Source organism: Oncorhynchus keta, unplaced genomic scaffold (genome assembly GCF_023373465.1).
Source record: "Oncorhynchus keta strain PuntledgeMale-10-30-2019 unplaced genomic scaffold, Oket_V2 Un_contig_23836_pilon_pilon, whole genome shotgun sequence".
Lineage (NCBI taxonomy): Eukaryota > Metazoa > Chordata > Actinopteri > Salmoniformes > Salmonidae > Oncorhynchus > Oncorhynchus keta.
Window position 1 is genome coordinate 12,016 of NW_026283595.1, and position 6,850 is coordinate 18,865.

General features: G+C 44.5%; 1 long non-coding RNA gene across 1 annotated transcript; it reads right to left on the reverse strand.

Annotated features, from left to right (window-relative positions):
* Nucleotides 1–4,419: 4,419 nt before the first annotated feature.
* LOC127921839 (uncharacterized) lies at nt 4,420–5,082 on the reverse strand. Its single transcript, XR_008109726.1, has 3 exons — nt 4,825–5,082; nt 4,718–4,771; nt 4,420–4,554 (listed from the first exon to the last, which is right to left on the reverse strand). It is a non-coding gene; the product is annotated as an uncharacterized LOC127921839 (long non-coding RNA).
* Nucleotides 5,083–6,850: the final 1,768 nt, after the last annotated feature.

Here is a 6,850-nt window from a genome sequence, read left to right on the forward strand (position 1 = left end):
GTAGGCTTTACTGCCTATGACCTTCACATCTCTGATCCTGTTTTAACCAGTGTTACTGTAGGCTTTACTGCCTCTGACCTTCACATCTCTGATCCTGTTTTAACCAGTGTTACTGTAGGCTTTACTGCCTCTGACCTTCATATCTCTGATCCTGTTTAAACCAGTGTTACTGTAGGCTTTACTGCAGGCCTCTGACCTTCACATCTCTGATCCTGTTTTAACCAGTGTTACTGTAGGCTTTACTGCAGGCCTCTGACCTTCACATCTCTGATCCTGTTTTAACCAGTGTTACTGTAGGCTTTACTGCAGGCCTCTGACCTTCACATCTCTGATCATGTTTAAACCAGTGTTACTGTAGGCCTCTGACCTTCACATCTCTGATCCTGTTTAAACCAGTGTTACTGTAGGCTTTACTGCAGGCCTCTGACCTTCACATCTCTGATCCTGTTTAAACCAGTGTTACTGTAGGCTTTACTGCCTCTGACCTTCACATCTCTGATCCTGTTTAAACCAGTGTTACTGTAGGCTTTACTGCCTCTGACCTTCACCTCTCTGATCCTGTTTTAACCAGTGTTACTGTAGGCTTTACTGCCTCTGACCTTCACATCTCTGATCCTGTTTTAACCAGTGTTACTGTAGGCTTTACAGCCTCTGACCTTCACATCTCTGATCCTGTTTAAACCAGTGTTACTGTAGGCTTTACTGCCTCTGACCTTCACATCTCTGATCCTGTTTTAACCAGTGTTACTGAAGGCTTTACTGCCTCTGACCTTCACCTCTCTGATCCTGTTTAAACCAGTGTTACTGTAGGCTTTACTGCCTCTGACCTTCACATCTCTGATCCTGTTTTAACCAGTGTTACTGTAGGCTTTACTGCCTCTGACCTTCACATCTCTGATCCTGTTTTAACCAGTGTTACTGTAGTCTTTACTGCCTCTCACCTTCACATCTCTGATCCTGTTTTAACCAGTGTTACTGTAGGCTTTACTGCCTCTGACCTTCACATCTCTGATCCTGTTTTAACCAGTGTTACTGTAGGCTTTACTGCCTCTGACCTTCACATCTCTGATCCTGTTTTAACCAGTGTTACTGTAGGCTTTACAGCCTCTGACCTTCACATCTCTGATCCTGTTTTAACCAGTGTTACTGTAGGCTTTACTGCCTCTGACCTTCACATCTCTGATCCTGTTTTAACCAGTGTTACTGTGGGCTTTACTGCCTCTGACCTTCACATCTCCGATCCTGTTTTAACCAGTGTTACTGTAGGCTTTACTGCCTCTGACCTTCACCTCTCTGATCCTGTTTTAACCAGTGTTACTGTAGCCTTTACTGCCTCTGACCTCCATATCTCTGATCCTGTTTTAACCAGTGTTACTGTAGGCTTTACTGTCTCTGACCTTCACATCTCTGATCCTGTTTTAACCAGTGTTACTGTAGGCTTTACTGCCTCTGACCTTCACATCTCTGATCCTGTTTAAACCAGTGTTACTGTAGGCTTTACTGCCTCTGACCTTCACATCTCTGATCCTGTTTCAGGACCTTTTCTGTGGTGACGCGTCGTGTTCAGGTTCAATCAATTCCAAGGTGTTTCCGACGCCTAATGTCATCATATTCTGATCTAATCCTATTCTGATCTAAACATATTCTGATCTAAACCTATTCTGATCTAGTCCTATTCTGATCTAGTCCTATTCTGATCTAGTCCTATTCTGATCTAATCCTATTCTGATCTAATCCTATTCTGATCTAATCCTATTCTGATCTAGTCCTATTCTGATCTAATCCTATTCTGATCTAATCCTATTCTGATCTAATCCTATTCTGATCTAGTCCTATTCTAACCTAAACCTATTCTGATCTAATACTATTCTGATCTAATCCTATTCTAACCTAAACCTATTCTGATCTAATACTCTTCTGATCTAATCATATTCTGATCTAATCCTATTCTGATCTAAACCTATTCTGGTACCTATTCTGATCTAGTCCTATTCTGATCTAGTCCTATTCTGATCTAATACTATTCTGATCTAGTCCTATTCTGATCTAGTCCTATTGTGATCTAGTCCTATTCTGATCTAATCCTATTCTGATCTAGTCCTATTCTGATCTAGCCCTATTCTGATCTAATACTATTCTGATCTAATCCTATTCTAACCTAAACCTATTCTGATCTAATCCTATTCTGATCTAATCCTATTCTAACCTAAACCTATTCTGATCTAATACTATTCTGATCTAATCATATTCTGATCTAATCCTATTCTGATCTAAACCTATTCTGGTACCTATTCTGATCTAAACCTATTCTGATCTAATCCTATTCTAACCTAAACCTATTCTGATCGAATCTTATTCTGATCTAATCTGATATTCTGCCATCTCTAAAACAATAATGGTTTCTGGAGTGAGATGTAGTGTGTCTGCTGTTCTGGCAGTACTAGCTATCTGCTGGAGCGGCACGTGTGTGTGTGTTTGTGTGTGTGTGTGTGTGTGTGTGTGTGTGTGTGTGTGTGTGTGTGTGTGTGTGTGTGTGTGTGTGTGTGTGTGTGTGTGTGTGTGTGTGTGTGTGTGTGTGTGTGTGTCTGTGTGTGTATGTGTGTATGTGTGTGTGTGTGTGTGTGTGTGTGTTTGTGTGTGTGTGTGTATGTGTGTGTGTGTGTGTGTGTGTGTGTGTGTGTGTGTGTGTGTGTGTGTGTGTGTGTGTGTGTGTGTGTGTGTGTGTGTGTGTGTGTGTGTGTGTGTGTATGTGTGTGTGTATGTGCGTGTATGTGTGTGTGTGTGTGTGTATGTGCGTGTATGTGTGTGTGTGTGTGTGTGTGTGTGTGTGTGTGTGTGTGTGTGTGTGTATGTGTGTGTGTGTGTGTGTGTGTGTGTGTGTGTGTGTGTGTGTGTGTGTGTGTGTGTGTATGTGTGTGTGTGGTGAGGTGAGGTGGCTCGCGACGTACTGTAAGGTACTATAGGATCAGTATTTATACCTTTGTGTTGAGTCATGATTTCTGCTATAAACTCACTGTCCAGGCAACATCTACACAGGAAGTGACGAATGGCACCGTTTCCCTGTATAGGACACTACTTTGACCTGCGCCCCAACGGGTGACAGAGGTCATGACCCCTGGTCATCGCTCTAAACTTGGAGACACGTCAACCAGGCTCCGTATATTACAGAGGTCATGACCCCTGGTCATCGTTCTAAACATGGAGACACATCAACCAGGCTCCGTATATTACAGAGGTCATGACCCCTGGTCATCGTTCTAAACATGGAGACATGTCAACCAGGCTCCGTATATTACAGAGGTCATGACCCCTGGTCATCGTTCTAAACATGGAGACACGTCAACCAGGCTCCGTATATTACAGAGGTCATGACCCCTGGTCATCGTTCTAAACGTGGAGACACGTCAACCAGGCTCCGTATAACGCAGAGGTCATGACCCCTGGTCATCGCTCTAAACATGGAGACACGTCAACCAGGCTCCGTATATTACAGAGGTCATGACCCCTGGTCATCGTTCTAAACATGGAGACACGTCAACCAGGCTCCGTATATTACAGAGGTCATGACCCCTGGTCATCGTTCTAAACTTGGAGACACGTCAACCAGGCTCCGTATATTACAGAGGTCATGACCCCTGGTCATCGTTCTAAACTTGGAGACACGTCAACCAGGCTCCGTATATTACAGAGGTCATGACCCCTGGTCATCGTTCTAAACTTGGAGACACGTCAACCAGGCTCCGTATATTACAGAGGTCATGACCCCTGGTCATCGTTCTAAACATTTTTTATTTATTAATTTTATTTCACCTTTATTTAACCAGGTAGGCCAGTTGAGAACAAGTTCTCATTTACAACTGCGACCTGGCCAAGATAAAGCAAAGCAGTGCGACACAAACAACAACACAGAGTTACACATGGGATAAACAAGCGTACAGTCAATAACACAATAGAGAAAATAAAGTCTATATACAGTGTGTGTAAATGGCAAGGCAATAAGGTAAGGCATTAAATAGGCCAAAGTAGAGAATGAATTACAATTTAGCAGATTAACACTGGAGTGATAGACGGGCAAGTAGAAATACTGGTGTGCAAAAGAGCAGAAAAGTAAATAAAAACAATATGGGGATGAGGTAGATTGGATGGGCAATTTACAGATGGGGCTATGTACAGCTGCAGCGATCGGTTAGCTGCTCTGACAGCTGATGATTAGAGTTAGTGAGGGAAATATAAGTCTCAGGCTTCAGCGATTTTTTTGCAATTCGTTTCAGTCATTGGCAGCAGAGAACGAAAAGGCGGCCAAAGAGGAGTTGGCTTGGGGATGACCAGTGAGATATACCTGCTGGAGCGCGTGCTACGGGTGGGTGTTTCTATGGTGACCAGTGAGATATACCTGCTGAGCGCGTCCTACGGGTGGGTGTTTCTATGGTGACCAGTGAGATATACCTGCTGGAGCGCGTGCTACGGGTGGGTGTTTCTATGGTGACCAGTGAGATATACCTGCTGGAGCGCGTGCTACGGGTGGGTGTTTCTATGGTGACCAGTGAGATATACCTGCTGGAGTGCGTGCTACGGGTGGGTGTTTCTATGGTGACCAGTGAGATATACCTGCTGGAGCGCGTGCTACGGATTGGGTGTTTCTATGGTGACCAGTGAGATATACCTGCTGGAAGCGCGTGCTCTGGTGGGTGTTTCTATGGTGACCAGTGAGATATACCTGCTGGAGCGCGTGCTACGGGTGGGTGTTTCTATGGTGACCAGTGAGATATACCTGCTGGAGCGCGTGCTACGGTGGGTGTTTCTATGGTGACCAGTGAGATATACCTGCTGGAGCGCGTGCTACGGGTGGGTGTTTCTATGGTGACCAGTGAGATATACCTGCTGGAGCGCGTGCTACGGGTGGGTGTTTCTATGGTGACCAGTGAGATATACCTGCTGGAACGCGTGCTACGGGTGGGTGTTTCTATGGTGACCAGTGAGATATACCTGCTGGAGCGTGTGCTACGGGTGGGTGTTTCTATGGTGACCAGTGAGATATACCTGCTGGAGCGCGTGCTACGGGTGGGTGTTTCTATGGTGACCAGTGAGCTGAGATAAGGCGGAGCTTTACCGAGCATAGACTTATAGATGACCTGGAGCCAGTTGGTCTGGCGACGAATATGTAGCGAGGGCCAGCCAATGAGCATACAGGTCGCAGTGTTGGAAAGTATATGGGGCTTTGGTGACCAAACAGATGGCACTGTGATAGATTACATCCAGTTTGCTGAGGAGAGTGTTGGAGGCTATTTTGTAAATGACGTGGCGTGAGCGAAGGAGGCTTTGGTGCGAAATAGGAAGCCGATTCTAGATTTAATTTTGAATTGGAGATGCTTAATGTGAGTCTGGAAGGAGAGTTTACAGTCTAACCAGACACCTAGGTATTTGTAGTTGTCCACATATTCTAAGTCAGAACCGTCAGAGTAGTGATGCTGGGCAGGTGCGGGCAGCGATCGGTTGAAAGCATTTGGTTTTACTAGCGGTCTTGGTCTGTCTGTGGTCTTTCAGTGGTCTTTCAGTGGTCTTTCTGTGGTCTCACTGTGGTCTTTCAGTGGTCTTTCTGTGGTCTCACTGTGGTCTTTCAGTGGTCTTTCAGTGGTCTCACTGTGGTCTTTCAGTGGTCTTTCTGTGGTCTTTCCGTGATCTCACTGTGGTCTTTCAGTGGTCTTTCTGTGGTCTTTCAGTGGTCTTTCTGTGGTCTTTCAGTGGTCTTTCTGTGGTCTTTCCGTGGTCTCACTGTGGTCTTTCAGTGGTCTTTCTGTGGTCTTTCAGTGGTCTTTCTGTGGTCTCACTGTGGTCTTTCCGTGGTCTTCCCGTGGTCTCACTGTGGTCTTTCAGTAGTCTTTCTGTGGTCTTTCAGTGGTCTTTCTGTGGTCTTTCAGTAGTCTTTCAGTGGTCCTTCTGTGGTCTCACTGTGGTCTTTCCGTGGTCTCACTGTGGTACGGCGCTCTGTGCTCGCCGTCAGTTTAGCACATGTACAGTAAGCTGTTGCATAGAGGCTTAGCGGTTTCAACATCTTAACGTTGAAAATGATTCTACCTGAAAGCCTGTTAGTCTCACCACTCTGAGGCAGCAGCCGCCGCACAAACAATACAAAAGAGATTACAGGAGTAATGCTTTTATGGTTGAAGAGGGAGAGGAGTTTTTTTGTTTTTTTAAAACCCTATTCCCTGCTTTAGCGCACTACTTTTGCCCAGGGACCTGTAGTAGTGCACTATATAGGGACATAGTGCGCCATTTGGGACTCAGCCTTAGTGTTGTCTCTCTGACACTCTGGTGTTCAACACCCGGAGAGAATGAACAGATTAGAAGGTAAGGACACGTTAAGACTCATCTCATAAAGGGAATGAATGTTGACCTTGATGAAGACAGGGAGCTAAATGAGGAGGGATTAATAAAAGGAGGAGTGACAGGATGTAGAGCTGTGTTTCATCTCCTCTGCTGCCCTGATCCTCTCTGTCTGTCTGTCTGTCTGTCTGTCTGTCTGTCTGTCTGTCTGTCTGTCTGTCTGTCTGTCTGTCTGTCTGTCTGTCTGTCTGTCTGTCTGTCTGTCTGTCTGTCTGTCTGTCTGTCTGTCAGAGAGAGATGCAGTGGGGAGAACAAGTATTATATAAACCTATTCTGATATATATATATATATATAAACCTATTCTGATATATATATATATATAAACCTATTCTGATATATATATATAAACCTATTCTGATATATGTATATATAAACCTATTCTGATATATGTATATATATATATATAAACCTATTCTGATATATATATATATAAACCTATTCTGATATATATATATAAACCTATTC